We start from the raw sequence: 26,971 nt of genomic DNA, 5'->3' as shown, positions 1-26,971 counted from the left end.
ATGGTGGATAGTAGTTTATGTTGATATTCATAGTATTCATCAAGAGAGGTTCTAAAGATTCGTCAATTTCATTGACATTGAGACCATTCAATAGCACCTCTAATAACTTTTTAGCAAGTTATTAACTTGTGAGTAAATAGGAAAAAGCTTTAAAAAATCATAAAAGTAGTACCAAAATCTATTAGAAGAAGAAAAAATTCATATCAAGTGCATTTCCATATCAATTACTAAATCTTCATCATATTTGTGTTATGTGTTTGCTAGAAAATCGACACATTAATTTACCTCTCTCCAAACGTGTTAGATAGTGTCAAATGTGATATTATTAAATTTCAACTATGCCAAATGCTCAAAATTCAAGAAATATGAAACTATACACTTATTTATAATATTTAAAAGGTCGGGAACTACTATCTACAACACATCAACACAGTTTTTTAATGAGTTGAGATAGTAAATAAATGGGGCAATGATCTGGAAAAACTTGGATGGATTTGACGAATCATATTGTCATGAATGAGTTTTTGTTGTTAGGGTGATTGTTTTATAGAATTTACGTAGTATTTGATAATCAAAACTCAATATTTGATACCAATATTCGTCATTGAGAAACTACCTTTGACAATCTTTGATGATTGGGGGGTTTTGTCACCCTTTATTTGATACCAGTGCTAGGAGTGAAAGTAAATTTATTCTAAACTCAAAATCTATTGTTAATGATGGAGATAGTTACTACCGGTCACGATCTTAGAATATGATAAGCGTCATTTAGGTAAGTGTTTCCCCCCCTTATATTTTGTATTCAGTATCCTATTCAAAATTGAATGCAAATACATTTCTAAACTTGAGATCTTTAATTGATGGCGAAGATAATTACCAACCATCATGAGTCCATCTTTTTTCTTATTCTATATTCGATATCCTCTTTAAGGAAAGCCTATTTTTCAAATTTTAGAGTTCAAGTTTAAAATTATCACAGTGTTACACACCAACGATTTGAAGAATAAACTTTCAATATTACAAAGAAAAATAAATGGGGTGAAGTTCTTATAAACAAAAAGTAGGATAAAGTGTAAAATAAGATTATTAAATGATTAGAACAAAACAAGATAACGACACAATCGTACCAACTCCCTGGTTATGTAAAGAGAGACTTTTTGTCGTTACATGATAACAAATTTGACAATACAATAACATTCACATAACAAGAAATTAGTAGATTAAAATATCAAATTTTAGCAAAATCTAAGGATGCATTACCAGAAGGCCTCTTACGGTAAAAATAATCCCAATAATTAGAATGCAAGTTATGTTTGTACACTGTTTTTCTACATCTTTCAGCATTTGTGAAAATGGGCCAATGACACTATCAAGGCGAGCATTCATAAATAGCGGTATGGATATTCGAGCCCTGCTCGAATCAACTACTACACAATGCTCGATACTCTTGTATCGATCATTGCTTATGATCTGCAAAAAATCACCTATTTTAACCGTTAAGGCGCCTTTGATTGGATTTACGTGGATCCAATTAATGCCTTTTGTCCCTCGGACATATAGGCCTCCAGTGTCGTCTTGGAAGAGCAGAGTGATGCAAGACAAGTCGCAGTATTGGCGATCCCCTATGGTTATACTTCTATTTCGGCATGGTGGATAGTAGTTTATGTTGAAATTCATAGTTCCCATTAAGAGAGGTTCTAAAGATTCATCAATTTCATTGATATTGAGACCCTTCAATAGCACCTCTAACAACTTTTTAGCAAGGGTTTATGTAACGACTCTCAAAATGAAGTAGGATAAAGTAGAGCCTCACATGGGTTTTATGCATTAATAATTTGTTAAAATAATGAATAATAGCCTTTTTAGACAGTTTTAAAGAGTTTGGAAGTCAAACGTCAAGGGACGACCAAGATGTTTGAAAACTAGTCTTTTACGTGTTGGTGTATTCTAGTATGTTGTTCATGTTTTTTATGTGTTGTTTGGAGTCTAAAATCAGTGGAGGTGACCCTAGTGTCTTAATAAATATTTTTAGGGTCAAAACGTTCGGGCACGACTCCCCGGGACCACCCTAAGGATCCCCGAGAAGGAACCCAACCCTTGGCCAAACAAGCTGCCAAGGTAGCTTGAAGTTGCTCATGGAGGGAGCATGTCCGCATCGCGGACTAGCTCCATGAAGGGCCAAAAGTGTGGTCCGCGTCGCGGACTCTACTGTCACCAAATTTAATTTCCAAAAACTTGTGGGAACACCTCCGCGTCGCGAACTTGTTTCCCGATGAAATCTGCGAAAACAAAACTCAAGTTTGACTTGTTTAAAAGGTCCAACTAAGCGAGGGGTAGTTTGGGTACTTTGGGGAATTATTATAAATGGTTATTCTACCTATTTTAGGGTATTTTAAGTTGGTTAAAACCCCCAAAACCTAGAATTAGACCCCATTCTTCCTCAAATTGACCCTTCCCTCTCAAAATAAATTCTCTCAAAATCTCCATTGAAGACCTTGATGAAGCTCAAGCTAGAAGATGGATTTTCAACTGATTTCTTTTTCAATTTCATGGGTCTTCAATAATTAAGGTATGGTAACTTTTGATTCTTGAATAACCTCTCATTCAAGGAGTTCTATCAAAGATTTTCAAAAGTGATTCAATGATCAAAATTCCCAATTTTCAATCCAAACATGGGTCCCTTGTCAAACGATTTTTAAATCATTCTATTGATGAAATAATGTGGAATTAATATTTTTAAGACAATTTTCAAAGGAATTCTTGAAGAACCCATGATCTCCAAATTCTTGAAAATTGGCCTATGATGTCGGTCTTTGTAAATATTATCTCTATTGGTAAAATTATGTTTCAATTAGATTGTATTGATGTTTCCTGTGATCATCTATAATTATTCATGTTGAATTGTTGTTATATTGATGAGTTGAGAATTATGGCCTTATGGGCAAAGTTATGGGTTGATCCCTTTGTTTATAGAATTGTACTTAGATTATGTATATGTTATTGAATTACATTGTTGATTCCTATTGCTATCTATGTCAATTGATTATGAATTGTTGAGGATTGATCCATGGTGATCATGACTTGGAGAATTGGTAAGCTGACCTAACTTCTAGACTATAGTATGAAAATTGATGTTGTGTGGTTTGGTCCACTTATGGTGGTGTTTACTTCTTGTCTATATAGGCATGTTGAAGATCATGGCCTTGAAGGCAATTGATGTGAAGTGAATTGAGGATTATGATGCATATGTTTATGAAGTTGTGCTATGAAAGTTATGTATCAAAATCCTCAATGTTAGAATGATGTTTAAAGTGTGTTGATGATGAGGAGTATAATGTGAATGATAATATTATGGATAAGGTATGGTTTACATGATTGATTATGTTAAGTACTACTGTGGAATGACCCCAACCTATATGGCCCTTATATGAATGTTTGATCATATACATGTTAGGAGTACCTATTCAATGTTGAATGTGTCCTTGTCTCCTATGATGAAGTGTGGGTGTGTGTTCTAAAATCCCTAAAGGCTTTATATGTGAATTGCTAATGATTTGGAGACATTGTGAATGTGTTGTGATCCCTTGAAGGGAAGTGCACTAAATATTAATGTTGTTGCTATTATGGAACTATGAGGACCAATATGCGCACACACACTCTACATGTATAGCTATGAATATGATGTGTTATGGTGTCTATTGAAAGGTTAACTCTTATATGCACCCTTACATCTTATTATGCATGCAAAGTGTATGATTAGCAAGGTATGAATATGTGTTGTGTAAAGGTGTTTATGTGAAAGACTTTCTCACATATGTACACACATGAATGAATGAATAAGGTTTATGATAATCTAGTAAAGTGAGTCTCTTGAAAGGTTTCCTCAATTGTACTATAAACTAGACTATGTTATGAATATGGTATGACTATGTGAAAGGTCATTCTCACATAATGTAGGTTCTATGATGAAAGGTCATTCTCATCTTAGAAACCTTTGAGCTATATGATATGAGGGGTTAAGTCCCTAAAGCCTATTTTATGAACTAATGCTAAATAAAGGCTTAAAGATGTTTTAAAAGGGAGTTGGAGCTTAGCACCGAGTAAAATAAAAAATGAGAGTGGGGGCTTCACGTTTAGCAAGTTTGGCTTCCCACAAGAGAACCTTCACGTTTAGCAAGTCGGGGTTCCCAACATAGATGTTGTCTCATGAGATGGAAACCTCCACGCCTAGTAAGTCAAGGTTTCTAGTAGAAATATCCTTGTTCCATAACTACGTGCCCCCGTAGGTCTTAGCTTAGTGGATCCACTAGATAGCTATTATGTATGTAAGTCCTACCTTGGCAAGTAGTACCCTCTCTTTTCGGTGTGGGAGTAGAACACCGGATTCCATGTAGCTCACATGGTCTATGTCAGCTATGGCAATGTCTCCCGAAAGTTAAGAAATGTCCTAAGATGAGAATATGAACTCTAGTCATGATTTCTTGAAGAGTTCCTTAGTGTAGGTAGGACTATGGACCCTACTTATGCATTGCACAAGCGGACTCTAACAGAGGTTATGATTAGGCTCTTTATGTAATGAAGACTATGGTCTATGTATGTTAATATGGAAGCATGTTAAGGTTGACTTTACTTATGTCAAGACATGAAGTATGATTATGCATGTTAATTACACTAATGACTTCTTAATGGGATTGCTTAGTATATGTGGGGGTATGGGACTCCATGTTACATTGCACAAGTGAACTTGTGAAGGGGTTGTGAGGGTGGTTTACCTATGATATGAACTAAATGGGTTATGACTAATGATGTAGTAAAGGAATGAGTACTTATATGATGTCATGAAGTATGTTGGTATTATGTCTAATGCTAAATGAAGATGTTGTGAATTGTTGAATATGATGTGCCTAGTCTATGGTGGCTTCTTAGGAATACTTGGTGTGAGTAGTATTATGGGATGCTACTTGCACATTGCACTAGTGTGACTTAAGGGTTGTCTTAGGTGATGGTTCCTATGTGGAAACTATGTCTTATGGTGTGCTTATGACTCTATGAATATATGTGGTTGGATTGGTGAAGGCTATATGTAAGTTCACCCTTGGTAACCTTAAGGTGATACATTGCACCAAGTATTCCCTAAGGGTTGCCTGAGGAAATGAGTTAAGATAAAGGGGCAGGTAATGTATTGTATGCATTGAATGTGCCTAAAATGTTATAAGTGGCTCTATGTGCTATTATGAATGGTTTCTGTGTGTATGATTATGTATGTGGTTTATATTGTGCCTATTGTACTAAATTTTCTTGAAGTTTCTCTAAAAAGGCATGATGCATGGTTTCCAACTAAATGTCCTTTTAAAAGCATGGTTATCATACTTAGTGCATTCCTGTACTAACACCATTCTTCTTCATCTTTTTACACCAAATGTAGGTGGTGGTGGCTAAAGGGCCTTTCCTAGAAGTGATGAGTTTGGCTTACTATTCTCAAGTTCGGGTGTGTCCTTAAAGATTCAAGGACCTTTATGTTAAATAGTTTCCTTAAGTTCAATGTACTAGATAGTAGTTTCTTTTGTATTGAAAGGGTTGTGTCCCTCTTGTGTTGTAGTCATGTTTTAAGATAGCTACCTTGAGATGTAGTACTCCGATTTTATATTAAAGGTTTAAATGAGGTGACTTTTTAAGTCTTGTGTTATATTATGAAAAAGTTTTAAATTTTCAGCTAATTTTCTATGATAAATGCTATGACGAATGCTAAGGTCTTATATAAGATCTTCGAGAGGTCGAATATGCCGATAACGGCTTGGGGGTGCTCTCGGGTCGTTACAAACTTGGTATCAGAGCATAAGGTTATGAAAATGGTCTTAGGATTCAACGTCTTATGAGCCATGTCTAGTAGAGTCTTGTTCATCGGTGTGAGTCGCGACACATCTATGAGCGAGAGGCTATAGGACGATAGAAGTTTCACTTTCTTCATTACTCTTGTGTCGTGTCGTAGAGCTTAACTCCAGATGATCTCTCTCTCTCTTATTTTCCCTTGTCCGGTGGTCTTCTAGATGTGATTACTTGGAAGGGGTGATATTGCAAGGATTGAGGGAAGGAAATGTGAGTTTTAATGCTTATTATGATGTGGTGACTATATGAGTATATATGAAGGTAGATTTGGAAATCGTATTGTGATACCAATCATGGCTATGTGTGACCTATAAGGTTAGGAGCATTACATTGAAAATGTTGTATGGTGGTATAGTTCTCATATGATAAGAGTCGTTATGGTAAGAATGAAATCCTTTTTAGGATGATGAGTAGCTTTATGGTGATGGGTAATGATAGTAGAAAGTCATGGTGTAGATTTGAGGAGTTTTGAAGAAATATGGTAACTAGTGTGAGTTGAAAGTTGCTTTTCTCTTATGAATGATGCTTCATGGTTGTCCTTGTGTGAATCAGAGTTATTGTGTAGGCTTGCCCTAAGAGTGGAAAAAGGGGATTTTGTTCCATGAGTTGGGATAGTGTTTTGCTCTAAGGTTAACTTAGAGAGTTGCATCTACCCCTTAGTTCATGGGAAGGATAAGAGAATAGATATTGACCAACTCTAAAGAGGATAGTTGTCTTGTAAGGTTGATCTTAAGTATGGTCATTCAAAGAGGGTGTTTAGATAATGCCTAGGCATGGTTGAGCGGAAAGTTACACCTAAGGTAATGATTAAAGGAGGTTGCATAAATTGATCCCAAGCGGGGGGACATTGTGCTTAATTGGTAAGTGATAGTTCTCTTGGTTACTTTAATGTGCTCTTAGATGGGTTTACCCTAAGTGGGGAATGATAAGTGAGTAGTAAGGTTGTTGATATCCTTATCTTTTCCTTCTATTCTTATTCAAGCTTGTGACCAAAGAGTTCCTAGTAGCTTGTTCATGTTTTGAGTCTTGCATATGATTATGAGTTGTATGATCTCCGTATGTTATGCATGTCTTAGAAGACACTATGTTATGCATGTTTTGAAGGATTCTTATTACATAAAAATGGAATTTTAGTAATAAAATTCATGTTTCTCATAACAATATTCATCTTTATATGGTGAATGCACTCTTGACTTCATGGGGAAGAGAGTATGAGCATGCTTAGGTTAGGAGTTGAGAATTTCTCCTTAAATGAATGTAATGCTTGCTTATGAGTTTATGATGCCATGTGTGTATGTTGTGACTAGGAGGTGGTAGTCCCTCCTTGAACATAACTAAACATGGTAATGCCATGCATGATCTTCATATTATGATGATTAAATGATAAGACTAGTAGATGATCTATAATCCTCATGTTAGGGTGTAACTAGTATGAATTGCTTAATTGCCACATGAGTGGAAATGTTGATCATGTCTATGTGTGCATTTGAAAGCCATTGCATATTGGACTCTATGATGATATAAAAGGGGTAAATATCATGTCATGATTATGAGAAGGTAGTTCCTCCTATTAACATGAGAAAGGCCTATGTGGTTGATGCATTGTGAGCGGTGAATAAAGTTTCTACTTGCTTGTGTTGCATGAGTTTATTTGAAAAGCATGCTGAAATAATTTCTTATGATAAAGTTGCATAATGTGCTTTAATGAGATAGTTGCATGTTGTGTATCTTTGGTGGTTGAAATGAGAATGATGATTTGGAGAAGGAAGTTCCTCCAATGAAATGGGAAATAATAAAGTTGATGCATAAGGAGTTGGTAAATGTGTTGCTACTTTCTTAAATTGCACAAAGTTGTTTCGAGCCTTTTATGTGGAGTTGATGTTCCTCCTTGATGTGTGCTCTTATGTTGATGTTGTATGTTGTGTATTGTGAGCTGCTAGTTGGGTCATTGAATCCTCAAAAGTATTTTAAGTGTCATTCGAGGACGAATGTTCCTAACTGGGAGATATTGTAACGACACTCAAAATGAAGTAGGATAAAGTAGAGCCTCACATGGGTTTTATGCAATAATAACTTGTTAAAATAATGAAAAACAACTCTTTTAGTAAGTTTTAAAGAGTTTGGAAGTCAAACGTCAAGGGACGACCAAGGCATTCGGAAACTAGTCTTTTACGTGTTGGTCTGTTCTAGTATGTTGTTCATATTTTTATGTGTTGTTTGGAGTCTAAAATCAGTGAAGGTGACCCTAGTGTCTTAATAAATATTTTTAGGGTCAAAACGTTCGGGTACGACGCCCGGGACCACCCTAAGGGTCCCCGAGGAGGACCCCAACCCTTGGCCAAACAAGCTGCCAAGGCAGCTTGAAGTTGCTCATGGAGGGAGCATGTCCACGTCGCGGACTAGCTCTACCAAGGGCCAAAAGTTTGGTCCGCATCGTGGACATGTCACGGACTCTACTGTCACCAAATTTAATTTACATAAACTTGTGGGAACACCACCGCGTCGCGAACTAGTTTTCCGACGAAATCTACAAAAATAAAACTCAAGTTCGACTTGTTTAAAAGGTCCAACTAAGTGAGGGGTACTTCGGGTACTTTGGAAAATTATTATAAATGGTTATTCTACCTATTTTATGGTAATTTAAGTTGGTTAAAACCCCAAAATCTAGAACTAGACCTCATTCTTCTTCAAATTGACCCTTCCCTCTCAAAATAGATTCTCTCAAAAACTCCATTGAAGACCTTGATGAAGCTCAACCTAAAAGATGGATTGTCAACTGATTTCTTTTTCAATTTCACAGGTCTTCAATAATTAAGGTATGGTAACTCTTGATTCTTGAATAACCTCTCATTCAAGGAGTTCTATCAAAGATTTTCAAAAGTTATTCAAAGACCAAAATTCCCAATTTTCAATCTAAACATGGGTCCCTTGTCAAACGATTTTCTAAATTATTCTATTGATGAATTAATGTGGAATTAATGTTTTTAAGACAATTTTCAAAGGAATTCTTGAAGAACCCATGATCCCCAAATTCTTGAAAATTGGCCTATGATGTGGGACTTTGTGAATATGATCTCTATTGGTAAAATTATGTTTAGATTAGATTGTATTGATGTTTCCTATGATTATCTATACTTATTCATGTTGAATTGTTGATATACTAATGAGTTGAGAATTATGGCCTTATGGGCAAAGTTATGGGTTGATCCCTTTGTTTATAGAATTGTACTTAGATTATGTATATGTTATTGAATTACATTGTTGATTCCTATTGCTATCTATGTCAATTGATTATGAATTGTTGAGGATTGATCCATGGTGATCATGGCTTGGAGAATTGGTAAGTTGACCTAACTTCTAGTCTATAGTATGAAAATTGATGTTGTGTGGTTTGGTCCACTAATGGTGGCGGTGTTTACTTCTTGTCTATCTATGCATGTTGAAGATCATGGCCATAAAGGCAATAGATGTGATGTGAATTAACGATTATGATGCATATGTTTTGAAGTTGTGCTATTAAGGTTATGTATGAATCCTCAATGCTAGCATGATGTTTAAAGTGTGTTGATGATGAGGAGTATAATGTGAAGGATAATGTTAGGGATAAGGTGTGGTATACATGATTGATTTTGCTAAGTACTATTGTGGAATGACCCCTACCTATATAACCCCTATATGAATGTTTGATCATATACATGTTAGGAGTACCTCTTCAATATTGAATGTGTCCTTGTCTCCTATGATGAAGTGTGGGTGTGTGGTGTAGAATCCCTAAAGGCTTTATATGTGAATTGCTAATGATTTGGGGACATTGTGAATGTGTTGTGATCCCTTGAAGGGAAGTGCACTCAATATCAATATTGTTGCTATTATGGCACTATGAGGACCAATATGCACACACACACTCTACATGTATAGCTATGAATATGATGTGTTACGGTGTCTATTGAAAGGTTAACTCTTATATGCACCCTTACATCTTATTATGCATGTAAAGTGTATGATTAGCAAGGTATGAATATGTGTTGTATAAAGGTGTTTATGTGAAAGGCTTTCTCATATATGTACACACACATGAATGAATGAATAAGGTTTATGACAATCTAGTGAAAGTGGGTCTCTTGAAAGGTTTCCTCAATTCTACTCTAAACTAGACTACGTTAAGAATATGGTATGACTATGTGAAAGGTCATTCTCATCTTAGAAACCTTTGAGCTATATGATATGAGGGGTTAAGTCCCTAAAGCCTATTTTATGAACTAATGTTAAATAAAGGCTTAAAGATGTTTAAAAAGGGAGTTGGAGCTTAGCACCTAGTGAAATGAAAAATGAGAGTGGGGGCTTCACGTTTAGCAAGTTCGGCTTCCCACAAGAGAACCTTCACGTTTAGCAAGTCAGAGTTCCCAACATAGATGTTGTCTCATGAGATGGAAACCTCCACGCCTAGTAAGTCAAGCTTTCTAGTAGCAATATCCTTGTTCCATAACTACGTGCCCTCGTAGGTCTTAGCTTAGTGGATCCACTAGATAGCTATTATGTATGCAAGTCCTACCTTGGCAAGCTCTCTTTTCGGTGTGGGAGTAGAACACCGGATTCCATGTAGCTCACATGGTCTATGTCAGCTATGGCAATGTCTCCCAAAAGTTAAGAAATGTCCTAAGATAAGAATATGAACTCTAGTCATGATTTCTTGAAGAGTTCCTTAGTGTAGGTAGGACTATGGACCCTACTTATGCATTGCACAAGCGGACTCTAACAGAGGTTATGATTAGGCTCTTTATGTAATGAAGACTATGGTCTATGTATGTTAGTATGGAAGCATGTTAAGGTTGACTTTACTTATGTCAAGACATGAAGTATGATTATGCATGTTAATTACACTTATGACTTCTTAATGGGTTTTCTTAGTATATGTGGGGGTATGGGACTCCATGTGTACATTTCACAAGTGAGCTTGTGAAGGGGTTGTAAGGGTGGCTTACCTATGATATGAACTAAATGGATTATGACTAATGATGTAGTAAAGGAATGAGTCCTTATATGATGTCATGAAGTATGTTGGTATTATGTCTGATGTTAAATGAAGATGTTGTGAATTGTTGAATATGATGTGCCTAGTCTATGGTGGCTTCTTAGGAATACTTGGTGTGAGTAGTATTATAGGATGCTACTTGCACATTACACTAGTGTGACTTAGGGGTTATCGTAGGTGATGGTTCCTATGTGAAAACTATGTCTTATGGTGTGCTTATGACTCTATGAATATATGTGGTTGGATTGATGAAGCCTCTATGTAAGTTCACCCTTGGTAACCTTAAGGTGATACATTGCACCAAGTATTCCCTAAGGGTTGCTTGAGGAAAGGAGTTAAGATAAAGGGGAAGGTAATGTATTGTATGCATTGAATGTGCCTAAAATGTTATAAGTGGTTCTGTGTGCTATTATGAATGGTTTCTGTGTGTATGATTATGTATGTGGTTTATATTGTGCCTATTGTACTAAATGTTCTTGAAGTTTCTCTAAAAAGGCATGATGCATGGTTTCCAACTAAATGTCCTTTTAAAAGCATGTTTTTGCATGGTTATCATACTTAGTGCATTCTTGTACTAACACCATTCTTCTTCATCTTTTTACACGAAGTGGTAGTGGTGGTGGCTAAAGGGCCTTTCCTAGAAGTGATGAGCTTGGCTTACAATTCCCAAGTTCGGGTGTGTCCTTAAAGATTCAAGGACCTTTATGTTAAAGAGTTTCCTTAAGTTCAATGTACTAGATAGTAGTTTTTTTTTAATTGTAAGGGTTGTGTCCCTCTAGTGTTGTAGTCGTATTTTAAGATGGCTACCTGAGACGTAGTACTCCGATTTCGTATTAAAGGTTTAAATGAGGTGACTTTTTAAGTCTTGTGTTATATTATGAAAAAGTTTTAAATCTTCCACTATTTTTCTATGATAAATGTTATGATGAATGCTAAGGTCTTGTATAAGACCTCCGAGAGGTTGAATATGCCGGTAACGGCTAGGGGGTGCTCTCGGGTCATTACAGTTTAGCCCACTTTTGATACTCTAAGACTTGGTTCCTATAAACGAGTGACAAAGTCAAGAATTTCGTTAAGAGCGTACGAAATTTTATGGTAAGGTAATTTAATGTCAAAGTCAAGAATTTCACTAAGAGTGTTTTCATATTCCTTCAGATACAACATTATTACCCCCACAAAGGTAGAAATAAGATCTATGTACATCCTATCCTCTCCATACCCTACTTGTGGAATTATACTAGATATATTATTGTAAAACGGATAGAAAAAAATCCTACATATGCAATATAATTCTATTAAAGATATGAAACTCATGAAAATTCGTAATACTACACGTATGTTTTTTATTTACTAAAAATAATGTGACGTATAAATTACACATAACAGAAAATCCAAAAAGTTACCTTATTGAGGAGGCTAAAGATTGCTATCATTTTGTGTATTACCACCATGTTTTATACTATCCCTCCACTCTTAAGCTTTTTCATTTTTCTCATCCAATGACATAGGAAGTTTGAGGTTGATTGTTTACAGGACTATGCGGCTTGGAGGAAGCCGCCACCACCAGATACTATACCCGTAGTTGATCCATTGAGTCTAGCATCTGAGACCAGCACACCTTCTCCTTCTATGGAGCAGGCATGTATACCTTCCTCTCAGGTTGTGCCTTCTTTTACTGCTACTCCTACTTGTACTTCTTCTATTGTTGTTGTTGCTACTGTTCCTATTACTTGTCCCCCCTTGACCCAAATGCTGATATTTCAAATGGGTAGTCTTGCCCGATCAGTGAATGTTAGAGTCACAAGGGTTTAGAGGGACATGCCCAGGATTATAAACATGGCTATTGAGCGGGCCTTGGCTCCTTTGATGGACAGGGTGAATAAGTGTGAGGGGATGATTGAGGCTCATGGTGTGAGGTTGGACAACCTCAGTGTGAGATTATAGGCCAGGAGAAGGTCGAGGGTAGTTTTGGTGCACTAGTCACCATGAGGGAAGACCTTGCTACTTTGCGATCATATGCGACTCAACTGCAATCTACCAACCTCTCTATGTTATGGGGCGATGTTCCCCTTCAGATACACTAGCCTTTGTGCCCCCAGTGATGCCTAGCAGTGAGCCTATTTCTAGTGTTCAGCCTGAGTTAGTCGTAAGTGTTGTTGATGCAGATATGGATATTGAGAGGGTCGATGATAAGTTGGCCGAGAAGATAAATAAGAAGGAATTGAGGCATGAGGAGGATGAGAGTGGTATTGTACAGACTCTTACGGAGTTGCATGAGATCGAGGAGGCGATTGTTGAGGCGACCCTTGAGAGATCCCTTCGGGAAACTTTAGTGGTTGGTATTAGTAAAGTTTCTTCAAACTCCACCATTCCTCCGAGTATGGTGACAGTCATTAATGCCCCAGTTGATACTTCCTTGCCGCCTCTAATGATTTTATTGACAAGCACTAATGCCTAAGGGTGATGCTTCCCTTCCTGAGACTTTTGATGAGAGTGCTCCACGGGCTTAGACTCTGCCTCCCGTACTTTATTTTATTTGCATTGAGGACACTACTTATTTCTTTTTGGTGGGGTGAGGGCCTTTTAGCCAATAGTCCCCTTGTTGTTTTGTATTTTGTTATTTTCTATTTGTGGAAAATTGTATTAGTTTACTCTTGTTAATATTATAGTGTTTTATTGGGTTTAGTGTATCTATTTTTTCTTTTTAGTTTTCTCTCAATTTTGCAACCCTACATGAGTTTGAAATATTGTGAAATACTTGAGTTTTCATTGATAATGATTCGAGGATCGATTGTATTCAATATTTTTGTCTTGAATAGTAATCATGATGAGCATGATGTATATTGTTGGTGTTGCAAGAATGAAATCGATGTGGTTTCACTTTTGAGTGATCTCATTGAATCTTTTCTTGACTAGCTTTGTTTGATGTAAACATTGCAATGAACATCGCATGTACGTTTTTGATCTTTTTGGGATGTGCTAAATAAGTGTATTTTGAAATTTCATGTGTGGTGAGGTCTTAGTTGAAAGTATATGTGTGGAGTCCAATAATTTGCTTTGTTAGTCTAATTTTTTACATGTTGGTAAATGTGAGGCGTGATCTTGGGCTTTATTTAAAAGATGGAATCCAATGATCATAATCTTGTGTGACTATCTTGAGAAGGTGTGCATTTATTTTGACACCATTTGAGCCTAACACATTGTTGACAACACCAAAAGAAAGCCTCTTGAGCCAAATTGTCCTTACCTTCTCACCTAAAATCCTTTTTGAACCATTGTTATATTTGAATATCCAACTTAGGCCAAAAGCCTAAGTTAGGGGTGTGAAAAGGAAGGATGAATGAAATCCAAGTGAAGAGAAAAGAAAGATAAAATGAAGCTCAACTTTGAACCCCTCCTTATAAAAAAAGAGTATGGTGATAAAAATGCTTTGAAAAATGGAAATGAAAAAGAGAAGTGATGAAATAAAAGGGATTCCAAATAAAATGAGTGAAAAGTCAAAGTTTGAGTTCTAAATTGGAAAAGAATGAAAAGAACTTGAGAAAAGGTAAAGATAATTGCAACAATGCTTTGAAAAGGTGAAGTCACCGAGCCAAATTGACCATACCTTAACCATCAGCCCTATTACAAGCCTAAAATACCCTTGAGATCTTGCTTGAACTAGGTTGTGTGATGATTGGAAAATATGGGCAAACCTTTGGGACAAAGCTTTTATGTGTTTATATTTTGTGCGAGTGAGAGTTGCGTTGATTCCATTTTTCTTTGTTGATTTGCATTGTGAGATAATGGAATCGTTCTTGATGTGAGGGCACATGAATACATTATTAAAACATGGTCTTGCATTAGAGAAGAAACTGAAGTGAGCTTGAGCTTGTGTAGAAACTGGTTAGTCATCATTTGAAGATTTTTTAACATGATTGAGTGTAGCATGTTGTTGAGAATAGTCTTATAATGACACTTGCATGTTAGCTCTCATTGAATATTGTTCTAGATACCCTTATTGAGCTAATGTTATTATTGATTTACTTGAGGACAAGCAAAAGTTTAAGTTGGGGGTGTTGCTGAGTGGTAGATTTGCACTCATTTGAGATCTATTTAGCTCAATAATTAGTAAGCTCAAAGCCTAATTCTCTCCTATTCTAATGATACCATGATGATTTACAGCTACGAAGGCTAACAAACAAGGCAAGGATGAATGTTTAAAAAAATGGCCAAAAATGCAAAAAGAAGTACAAACTACACATTGACAATTGCCAAACAAGAAAGGCGAATCACCTAGTGAGCATGACCTCGCCTAAAGTGACAGTGCACAACACTTGTGTCTATCGAGACAGGTCAGCGGACTCCAAATGAAAAGGTGACTCATCGAATGAGAAAGGCAAGTTTGTTGATCACCGCCGAAAGCGACAGTGCAAGGATAAAAACTAAAGGCTCAAAAGGAAAACCAAGGTGGTACTTGGTGATACACTGAATGTGATAGGTAGGCTCAAACAAGCTCGCCGACACATATCAAACACAAGAAGCCTAGAGCAAGAAAAATTGAGCCGAAGCTCGATTGGCGATTCGCCGAAGAAGTTTGGTGAGCCCGACTAGTATCGCCGAGTCAGACGAGCATTAGATTTTTGAGATAAATTTAATAGCCCAAAGGAGAGAGAAAAGGGGAATTCAGAGTCCATAGATCAAAAATTAGAAAAAGAATTCTTCCTTTAAGAGTTTTGAAAACAACACTTTACTTTGAGAAGAATACTTGCTAGCTTTTGGGATTATTCAAGTTTGTTCTTGAATTTGACAATTTGAAGTTGAAATGTAGGTATGCTTGTAACATCTTAATTTCATGTTCCCCATGACTGCTTTCATGAAAGGTATATTTTCTTTGCTTTTTGTGATGGGTAGCTAAAATCACAAGATCTAGGAGTGCAATTATGGGGTTGGGTGTTGATTTAATGTAGTGGGTATTGTGTTATGCTTTGTTTTATTGTTGTTCATACGTGAATTTGGGCTAATTATCATGGGGTTAATTTATGGGTTAAGGTTGCAAACTTAATTCCTACTTTTGATCTCTGACGATGCTCGAAAGAGATTGATTGGAGTGGGTAATTAGTCCAATACTAGAAACATGGGTTTGATGTTTGTAACTTTCTTGAAAATAGAGGTTATAGGTTGGATCTATTTGCCCTATTTCTACATTGAAAGAGAAAATAGAGCAAGGTATTGGGTTGTTTAGATTGGCTTATAGATGAGACCAAATAGAGATTCTATGCAAAGATGTTTTGAGATCGAAAGATGATTAGCGTCATTGATAATGACCTATCCTATCATAAATGTTCATCACTATATAGCAACATAAATACCCCCATATGAAAGATATTCTCTTGGTTTGGCACACCTAGGGTGATTTTAGTGATGGAGGTTCATATTTCTGTAATAAAGTATTCAACACATTACCTGCTAAATATGGTGTGAGCAGCATAAAGTGGAAACTCTATATCATCTGCAGCCGAGTGGGCAAGTTGAGGTGTCCAACTGAGAAATAAAGTCCATATTGGCAAAGACTGTAAATGCCAATAGGACTGACTTGGCAAGAACGCTAGATATGCACTATGGGCATACCAAACTGCTTTCAAGACACCTATTGGTATGTCATCATACCAATTAGTGTATGGAAAGGCACATCATTTTCCTGTTGAATTAGAGCATAAGGCTTTGTGGGCACTAAAGAAACTAAACCAGATTTGGAGTGAGGTTGCTAATATAAGGCTGGAATAGAGAAATGAGATGTATGAATTTCGATCGAGAGCATATATATGTCTTCTCTCTATAAAGAGAGGATGAATTTGTACCACGCTAAGCATATTGAGAAAAGAAATTTTAGTCTTGGGGACTTAGTGTTCAACTAGAGGCTCCGGCCATTTTTGGGTAAATTGAGGTCCAAGTCATCGATACCATTTAGTGTTGCACAGGTATTTCAATCTGGAACTTGAGAGCTTGAAAATAAAAAAGGTGAGTGATTCAAAGTGAATGGTGAGAGTAAAGAACTACATTGGAGTCCCAGAGGAGGTGAAGGTAATAGAATTTTTGTATCTTGATAAAGTTTGATTAATCAAGGTACATGAGTCGTGCCGCAACATAAAATTAGGCACTAATTGGGATGCAACCCAAAAATCTTGTATAGAATTTGTAATGCAGAAATTTCGTAAGTTGATTGATGTGTTAATAAGGTGTTAAGTATATAAGACTAAGACACAAGGATTTTACGGTACAGGTTTGACGAATAAGTTGAAGGACCGTCAGGACACTGACGGGTTGTCGGCTTAACATGGATGTTGTAACACTCCAGAAACTAATAGGCTAAACTAAATCTAAACGTGAGGGTTAACGTCAAGAGTAAGGGTTAAGAGCCAAAGAAAATGGGTGAGGGTCAAGGCAAGGGGCCAAGGTTGCCCACCTTGACCAAGGCACCTCCCACCAAGACCACGAAAGTCTTCACGACCCGTAGTGGACACCACGAGTCGTGGTACCACTCGTGGAGGTGGAGGCAGTTGCCCCCTTCAGGTGTCTTAAAAATAGACCCTTCACACGAGCCACTTCATGGCTCATGAAGCCTTTAACGGCTCGTGGGAGTGGGCTTGAACATGACTTAGGGAAAAAGGAGTTGAAGGCAAAGTGACTTTGCCACTGCCTCAAGGCCACGAAAAGGACCACGGATCGTGGTTAGTTCAACAGCTCGTGGAGGCCTTCATGAAGTTGCCATGGACATGTGAGCTTAAGGGCCTAAGTGGTCTAGCCACTGCCTCAAGGACCATGAGAGGGACCACAGCCAGTGGTCTTGACCAGGACTCGTGGAGCCCCTTATGGGAATGCCTTGGGTTTGTGAGCTTTATGCACCAAGTGCCTAGCAACTGCCTCAAGACCACGGATGGTACCACGGCTCGTGGTCATGACCACGGCTCGTGGATCCCATCGTGGTCCCTAGCAGCCCACTTGAATGAGGGGGATTTTAGGGACTTCACTTTTTAAGTCCTATCAAAGTGGGGTCATTTTGTATTATTTTTATACAACTATATAAGTTATTTTAAGTCTAAATACACCAAGACTAAGTCATTCTTCACAAACACCCAAATCAAAACAAAAAGTTCATCTTCCTCACAATATGTTTCTCTCTAAAACTCAAATAAGAAGAAGAGTAGAATTGGACCTAGGGTTTGAAGAAATCAATGCTTCTACCTCAAATTCCTTGAAGAATCATCCTAAGGTATGGTAGTTTTTCATCTATGGATAGCCTTCACCCATAGAGTCCCTTCAAAACTAGATTTCAAAGTTTACAATTTCCCCAAAAAGTTAGGGTTTCACACTAAGTCATGGGTTCCTTTCTAAAACGTTTTGAATGGTTGATTTATGATGGATTATGTTTGAATTGATGATTTATTGTTGATTTATTATGAAATCTCCCCAAGAACCCATGAATTTCCCATATTACTAAATTGTGATCTTGTGATGTGAGTTGATTGATCATAGAAGCATGTGAATAGATTATACTTATATTGATTGACTTAATTGAATCATGATATTATCCATATCTAATGTAGAAATTCTTGATATTTGGGTTGAATGTGATTCATGGTCCTTGAAGGGAAAATTATGAGAATTGTACATGTTTATGAGAATTGTGCATGAGCTTATGATTCACTTAGAGAGTGACGATCCTATGCCTATGGTCTAATTGTGGTATTGTTGAAAGATCATTCTCCCTATACTCTTACACGTGACTATGCATAAAATGTCTATGACTATGATAATCTTGTTGTGTTAATTGAAAGGCTATTCTCATGAACATGATGTGAAAGGTTTACTCACATATTAATGATTCTAAGGTTGAAAGGTTATTCTCACCTATGAAATCTATGAGCTATCATGATACCATGTTGGTTTGATTTTTAGGTCATTCTTCCATAAACATGAACCTAGGTTAAGACTTAACATGAACTTAAAGGGAATTATGCTAAGCACCGAGTGGATATGAATATGAGATGATAGCTTTTACGTCAGTTAGTCCGGCTTTCCAAATGGGTTTCTTTTACGCCAGTTAGTCCGGGTTCCCAAAATAGTTATCTCATGAGATGGAAACATTTTACTTCAGTTAGTCCAGGTTTCTAGAAGAAATCTCCCTATCCCGAAACTATGTGCCCACGTAGGTCTTTAGCTAGTGGATCCACCTAAGCTAACAAACCAGTTCTACCTTAGGCAAGTAGGACACATCTTTTCGGTGTGGGGCAGTACACCGGATTCCATGTTGATCACATGATCTATGTTGGTTAAGGCTATTTCCCTACATGACAGGAATACGAATTATGACAAGAACATGAATATGAACTATACTTATGACTTCTTAAGGAGCTTTACTTAGTGTGAGTGGGGGTATGGGACTTCATTCATGCATTGCACAAGTAGGCTTTGAGAGGGGTTATGGTGTGGTTATCTTATGCTATGAAGATATATGAACTTATTTGCTATGAGTGGCTTTCCTTGTTACAAGTTAATGAACATGAATGTTTCCTTATTTATGAGTGTTGGCTATGGATGAGGTCAAGGTATGATATGCATGATTATGGTGGCCTAAAAAGGGGTATTTTGCGTAGATAGGATTATGGGATCTTATCTATGCATTGCATTAGTATAGCGTAGGGTTGCTTATGAGATGGTTTGACTTATGTATTTACACTAATGTGCATGATGACTCTTAAACCTAATAAAGTGCATGGTTTTGTAACGACCGTAAAACGAATAAGTGAAACTAGAGCCTAACTAGTGTGTGTTTGAGTTATTATGGGGTTTCATGTGGTAGAATATTGTCCTGAGCTATGGTTGAGCGGTTTAGGGGTTAAACATCAAGGTACAACCCCCAAGGACCACTCTAGGGGTCCTTGAGGAAGACCCTTAGCCTAACCCCAAGGTTGACCCAAAAAAGAAAAGTTGCCAAAATCAGGGTGACTAATGGAATGGGTCCACGCCCCGTGGATGGACTCCATAGGTCAAGGCCCCCAAAACCAAACCACAGCCACGAACCACGGCTGACCAGAACGAGGCATTACCCAATCCACGGTCTATGGTCCTTTAGGAGGAACCTTAGCCTAACCACAAGGCTGCCCCAAAAGAGAAAAGTTGCCAAAGTGAGGGTGACCTACGGAAGGGGTCCAATTCCCGTAGGTCCATCCACGCCTCGTGGATGACCTCCGTAGGTCAATGCCCCAAAATGAAGCCACAGCCACGAACCACTGTTGATCAGGATGGGGCGTGACTCAATCCATGGTCTGTGGTTTGGTGTCGTGAGTCCCCACCTGTGTTACTTGTTTGGTTCGGCCAAGGTGAGGGCTTTTTGGTAAATTCATTTTTAGTTGAGTTAAGTTGGGGGACGGTTATAATTGGTTTATCAATGTATTTTAAGGGTTTTAATAGTATTAAACTTCTTTTTAGACTTCATTATTTCCCAACTCTCAAAATAGAAACCCATCTACCCAAAATTTCTCTCTAGAAACTCCATTGAAAATCAAGTTCAAGGTCAAGTCTAGGGGTGAAGGAGCTGCTTTCTTCTACAATTTCGTGTGGATTTCTTCCATAAAAGGTATGGTAGTCTTCATCTTTCAGTAAGTTTCTTTCAAGGAGCCAATTTCAAAGATGATTTCAAGTTCCAAATTTTTCCAAAAACCCTAATTTTCAATCTATGCATGGGTTCAATTCCAAATCATTTTCAAAAGGTTTTATATGATGATTTAAGATGATATTTTTGAATTAATGGTGAATTAGGATGATTTCTCCTATGAACCAATGTTTACCCCAAAATCCTAAATTAGAAGTATGTGAATTGGGTTGACTGATCATGAATGGATGTTAAATTGTTTATGCTTATATTGAATCATGTTAATTACCTTATATATTGTATCATCTTAGATGTTTGGGTTGTGATTGATGTATAGCCTTGGAAGGTAATTTCATGAAGGATCTATGTATGACTATGATGTAAAGGATATGTGTATGACCTCAATGAAAGTATTATGAACATGTGTAGAATGTAATTGTGTTATGATTGAAAGCATATTCTCAATTAACAATAATGAATGATAATAATAGAATGTGAAGGGTTTTTATAATGTAAGGTTATATCCTGAATTGGTAGGCTTATGCATTCTTTTCTTATATAAATGAAAGTAATATGGATTGATGATTCTTGAATTGGTATGCTTAAGACATCCTTTTCTTGTATTGACGAATATGACCTTGAATATAATATCATGTCTTGAATTGGTAGGCTTAGGCATCCTCTTCTTGTATAATGAATGTGTCTTGACTTAATGAATCTGAATCGATAGGCCTATGGCATTCCTTTCATAAATGCATGATGAAGTATTCTAGGCTATGTCTTGAACCGGTAGACCTAGTGTTGGTAGCCCTTCATGATGAGTCTAGAAACTAATGAGATGATAAACCTTAAATCGATAGACCTAGTGTATGTGGCCCTTTCATGTGCGAAATGATGAACCTTGTATCAGTAGACCTAATGTTGGTGGCCCTTCTTGGAAAGTCAATGAGCTATCCTTAATGTACCTTGAATTGGTAAACCCAATGGTGGTGGCCCTTTCTTGTGTAATGTACCTTGGGTCGGTAGGCCTAATGTTGGTGGCCCTCTCAAGTACAATAATGTTAATGAAAATGAAATACTCTATGGGAATGGAAGCTAACCACCGAGTGGATATGGTAAGATGGGAACTCTCCCAATGTTACGCTAAGGTTCCAATGAACATCTTCATATCCCATAACTATCTTCCCACATAGGATATTAGCTAGTGGTTTCGACCTACGCTAAAATGTTACTAGTTCAACCTTAGGCAATTAGAACACCTTCCTTCGATGTGGGGTCATACGACACTGGATTCCATGATTTAGCTCTTATGGTCTATGTTGGTTAATGCCTATTCCCATCATGTGAAATGTGCATTATGGTTTCTTGAGGAGTTCTATGAAGTGTGGGTGGTAGTATGGGATGCCATCCATGCATTGCACGAGTAGGCTTTGAGAGGGTCATAGTGAGTGCTCTAAGGTCTTAATGACTAATGTATGAAAGTTCTCTAAATGAAGTTAATGAAGAATGTTGACTCTTATATGCTTAATGTAACGATGTAGGCTATACTTGGATTGTATTATGAGTTACTTCTTTGTCATGTCTTATGTAATGCTTATGTCTATTATGTATGAGTATTGTATGAAGATGGAAAGGATGAATGGTAAGTTCACTTTTGGTAGACTTAATGTGGTATCTAGTGTGGATGGTGGTATGGGATGCTATTCATACATTGCACAAGGTATGGCTTGGGGTTACTTGAGGTGAAACCTTAATGTAATAAAATGTCATGTATGTTGATTATGTTCAAATGTGAAGAAATCACTTGTTTGTTGGTTGTATTTGTATATTGTGCTTCTTATACTTATGTTCATGAAGTTTTATCAAAATGGAATAAAATCATGACTTTCAAATAAATTGTCTGTTTTAAACATGTTTTTGCATGGCTATCATACTTAGTACTTAATTATGCTAACCCATATTTCTTCATGTTTTACTACAAGTGTAGGTTCCGGCAAGTGAGTTGCTTTCTCTCTAGTTGAAGCTTGGATTTGAGATTCTCCAAGAGTAAGTGGTATGTCCTCATAGATCGAGAACAAGTGCTTGAAGTTTCATTTTCTTTCATGTAAAAGACTATTGTCAGACTTTTCGATTGTAAAGGGTTGTGACCCTACTTTTGTTTCGGATGTTGTGTTTAAATGGCCATGTGAGACAATAGACTTCCGATGTGTTTCAAAGTGTTTTAAATGAGTATTTTGATTGTATGGTTTTAAAGAAAGTTTAAATTATGTACTATTTTCTATTATCAAATACAATGAAATGCTATGAAGCTTTTATGAGGCTTTTCAGAGTCCTGTATGTCGTGTCGCTTATGTGGTGTGGGCTCGGGTCGTGACAAACATGGTATCAGAGCACAAGATTATGGAAATGGTTTTTTGGACTGATGTCTCACAAGCCACGTCTAGTAGAGTCTTGTTCATAAGTGTGAGTCGCGACACATCTATGAGCGAGAGGCTATAGGACGTTAGGAAGCTACACTTCTTTCATTATTCTTGAAATCGTGCCTTAGAGTTTAGCTCTATAAGTGTCCTTTTCCTAACCCTTCTCTTGTGTTTATAGGATATGAATACAAGGGTTAACCCAAGAAGGATGGAAGAGGATATTGAGAATGAGGGAGTTCCTCCCCAAGGTCCTCAAGGTGACCAAGTTCCTCTAGGCAATCAAGTTCCGGTAGATCCCCCGGCTATGACCAATGAGGAAGTTAGGTCGGCTCTTTTAATTATGGCTCAAGCCGTAACTACTCAAGCCCAAGCCAGTACGGCCCAAGCTACTAAGGGTGTTTAGGCTAATGTGAACCCCAATGTGAGTACTATGGCTTCTAGGTTGAGAGACTTTGTGAGGATGAATCCTCCGGTGTTCCTAGGTTCTAAGGTGGGAGAGGATCCCCAAGAGTTTTTGGATGAGGTGTATAAGGTAGTCAATGCTATGGAGATGACTTCTATTGATAAAGCGAAACTTGCCGCCTATCAATTAAAGGACGTTGCCCAAATTTGGTTCTCTCAATGGAAGAGTAATAGACCAGTAGAAGCGAGGCCTATAGATTGGGAATTGCTCAAGAAAGCATTCCTTAGTAGGTTCTTTCCCCGTAAGAAGAGGGAGGTTAAGATGGAGGAGTTTATCAATCTTAGGCAAGGTAACATGAATGTTCAAGAGTACTCCTTGAAATTTACCCAATTGTTTAAGTATGCTCCATCCTTGGTGTCTAACCCAAGGGATGAGATGAGTCGATTTGTAACAGGTATATCCGACCTAGTTGAGGAAGAGTGATGTACGACAATGCTCCATGATGATATGAGCATTTCTAGACTTATAGTGTATGCTCAATCTATTGAGGAGTCCAAACTTAAGAGGAAGAATAGGGAGTTGAAGAGGTCTAGCCCCGATGAGCAAGGTCAACCTAGGTTCAAGAAGAGAGATCCAAACCAAGATTCTTCAAGCACTTCTAAGGTTAACCAAGAGAGAGGTAGTGGATCTCCATTTTCTAAATCTACTTGCCACAATTGTGGGAAGAAGCATCATGGGAAGTGCCTAGCCGGTACTAGTGGGTGTTATGGATGTGGAAAGAATGATCACCAAGTGAGAAATTGTCATATTCTCCAGGCCAAAGAAAGGGAGGCCAAACAAGCTTCTCTTGATGGCCCGGATCCTAATGCTCCAAAGAGAAACCATTTATGTGCTTCAACCTAACAAGGAAAAAGGAGCTAATCCGGATGAAGGGAACGATAAGTGATAGTTCCTTATAGTTGTGAATGTTGTGTTGAGGTCCTTATGTTGTTTTCATGCTAGCCTTAGTTGTGTTTTCTCCTAAGTGGGGGATAGTGTGTTGAATAGTAAGGTTGATGAGAAGTCTCGATATCCTCATTCTCTTTCTTTCTATGCCTATTCAAGCCTAAGACAAAGAGTTCCTTTTTTGCTTGTTTCATGTTTTGGAGTCATGTGTGAATATGAGTTTTCATGGTCTCCTTATGTTATGCATGTTCTTGATGAGTTTATGTTTAAATGAGAAAATAAATTTATATGAATTATGTTCCTCTTGTTGATATGCATTTAGTATGAGTTGTTTATATGCTTCATGAGGTTAAATGTTGACCGTGCCTAAATGTGCTTTTATGAAGAAATTGCATAATGTGCTTAATGATGTTGTGATAAGCATGATATGAGTTGGAGAAGGTAATTCCTCCAATGAAATGAGAATTGTTGAAGTTATGATGCATAATGAGTTTGTAGATGTAGTTCCTATTTTCTTATGTTGCATTGAGCTTATTGATATGGAGTTGATGTTTCCTCCTAGTTTTGTGCATGGTTTATAATGTTGCATGCATGATGGGCTTCTAGTCTTGAGTCATTAACCCCTTAGTATGTTTAAAGTGTCATTCGAGGACGAATGTTCCTAAGTGGGGGATAATGTAACGACTCGTAAAATGAATAAGTGAAAGTAGAGCCTAACTAGTGTGTGTTTGAGTTGTTGTAGGGTTTCATGTGGTAGAATGTTGTCCTGAGCTATGGTTGAGGGGTTTAGGGGTTAAACGTCAAGGTACAACTCCCCAAGGACCACCATAGAGGTCCTTGAGGAGGACCCTTAGCCTAACCCCAAGGCTGCCCCAAAAGAGAAAAGTTGCCAAAATAAAGGTTACCTGCGGAAGGGGTCCACGCCCCGTGGATGGCCGCCGTAGGTCAAGGCCCCAAAATCCAAGCCACAGCCATGAACCATGACTGACATGATGGGGAGTGACCCAATCCACGGTCCATGGTTTGGTGTCGTGAGTCCCCACCTATGTTACTTGTTTGGTTCGGCCAAGGTGAGGGCCTTTTGGTAAATTCATTTTTAGTTAAGTTAAGTTGGGGGACGGTTATAATTGGTTTATTAATGTATTTTAAGGGTTTTAAAAGTATTAAACTCCTTTTTAGACTTCATTATTTCCAACTCTCAAAATAGAAACCCACCTATCCAAAAGTTGTCTCTCTAGAAACTCCATTGAAGATCAAGTTCAAGGTCAAGTCTAGGAGTGAAGGAGCGGCTTTCTTCTTAAACTTCATGTGGATTTCTTCCATAAAATGTATGGGAGTCTTCACCCGAAACTTAGTTTCTTTCAAGGAGCCAATTTCAAATATGATTTCAAGTTCCAAATTCTTCCAAAAACCTTAGTTTTCAATATATGCATGGGTTTAATTCCAAATCATTTTCAAAAGGTTTTATATGATGATTATAGATGGAATTTTGGAATTAATGGTGAATTAAGATGATTTATCCTATGAACCCATGTTTATCCCAAAATCCTAAATTGGAAGTATGTGAATTGGGTTGATTAATCATGAATGGATGTTGAATTGTTTATGCTTATATTGAATCATGTTAATTCCCTTATATATTGTAGCATCTTAGATGTTTGGGTTGTGATTGATGTATAGCCTTGGAAGGCAATTTCATGAAGGATCCATGTATGATTATGATGTAAAGAATATGTGTATGACCTCAATGAAAGTATTGTGAACATGTGTAAAATGTAATTGTGTTGTGATTGAAAGCATATTCTCAATTAACACTCATGAATGATGATGATAGAATGTGAAGGGTTTCTATAATGTAAAGTTATATCCTGAATTGGTAGGCTTATGCATCCTTTTCTTATATAAATGAAAGTAATATGGATTGATACATCTTGAATTGGTAGGCTTAAGGCATCCTTTTCTTGTTTTGATGAGTGTGACCTTGAATGTAATATCATGTCTTGAATTGGTAGGCTTAGGCATCTTCTTCTTGTATAATGAATGTGTCTTGCTTAATAAATATGAATCGATAGGCCTATGGCATTCCTTTCATAAATGCACGATGAAGTATTCTAGGCTATGTCTTGAACCGGTAGACCTAATGTTGGTAGCCCTTCATGATAAGTCTAGAAACTAATGAGATGATAAACCTTGAATCGGTAGACCTAGTGTAGGTGGCCCTTTCATGTGCGAAATGATGAACCTTGTATCAGTAGACCTAATGTCGGTGGCCCTTCTTGGAAAGTCAATGAGTTATCCTTAATGTACCTTGAATCGGCATACCTAATGGTGGTGGCCCTTTCTTGTGTAATGTACCTTGGGTCAGTAGGCCTAATGTTGGTGGCCCTCTCAAGTACAATAATGTTAATGAAAATAAAATACTCTATGGGAATGGAGGCTACGCACCGAGTGGATATGGTAAGATGGAAACTCTCCCAACGTTACGCTAAGGTTCCAATGAACATCTTCATATCCCATAACTATCTTCCCACATAGGATATTAGCTAGTGGTTTCGACCTACGCTAAAATGTTACTAGTTCAACCTTAGGCAATTAGAACACCTTCCTTCGGTGTGGGGTCATACGACACTGGATTCCATGATTTAGCTCTT

General features: G+C 37.4%; 1 protein-coding gene and 1 pseudogene across 1 annotated transcript in view; one reads left to right on the top strand and one right to left on the bottom strand.

Moving 5' to 3' along the window:
• Positions 1 to 26,971, top strand: part of LOC125860573 (inositol hexakisphosphate and diphosphoinositol-pentakisphosphate kinase VIP1-like) — a 470,733-nt gene that overhangs the window by 434,667 nt on the left and 9,095 nt on the right. The gene's annotated exons all lie outside the window — the stretch shown is intronic.
• LOC125857613 (bi-functional coumaroyl CoA and feruloyl CoA ortho-hydroxylase F6H2-1-8-like) lies at positions 1,229 to 12,424 on the bottom strand (annotated as a pseudogene).

The sequence above is a fragment of the Solanum stenotomum genome, chromosome 3 (assembly GCF_019186545.1).
Source record: "Solanum stenotomum isolate F172 chromosome 3, ASM1918654v1, whole genome shotgun sequence".
Lineage (NCBI taxonomy): Eukaryota > Viridiplantae > Streptophyta > Magnoliopsida > Solanales > Solanaceae > Solanum > Solanum stenotomum.
Note: the sequence above shows the minus strand (reverse complement) of the source record. Positions and strands in the feature narration are given on the sequence as shown.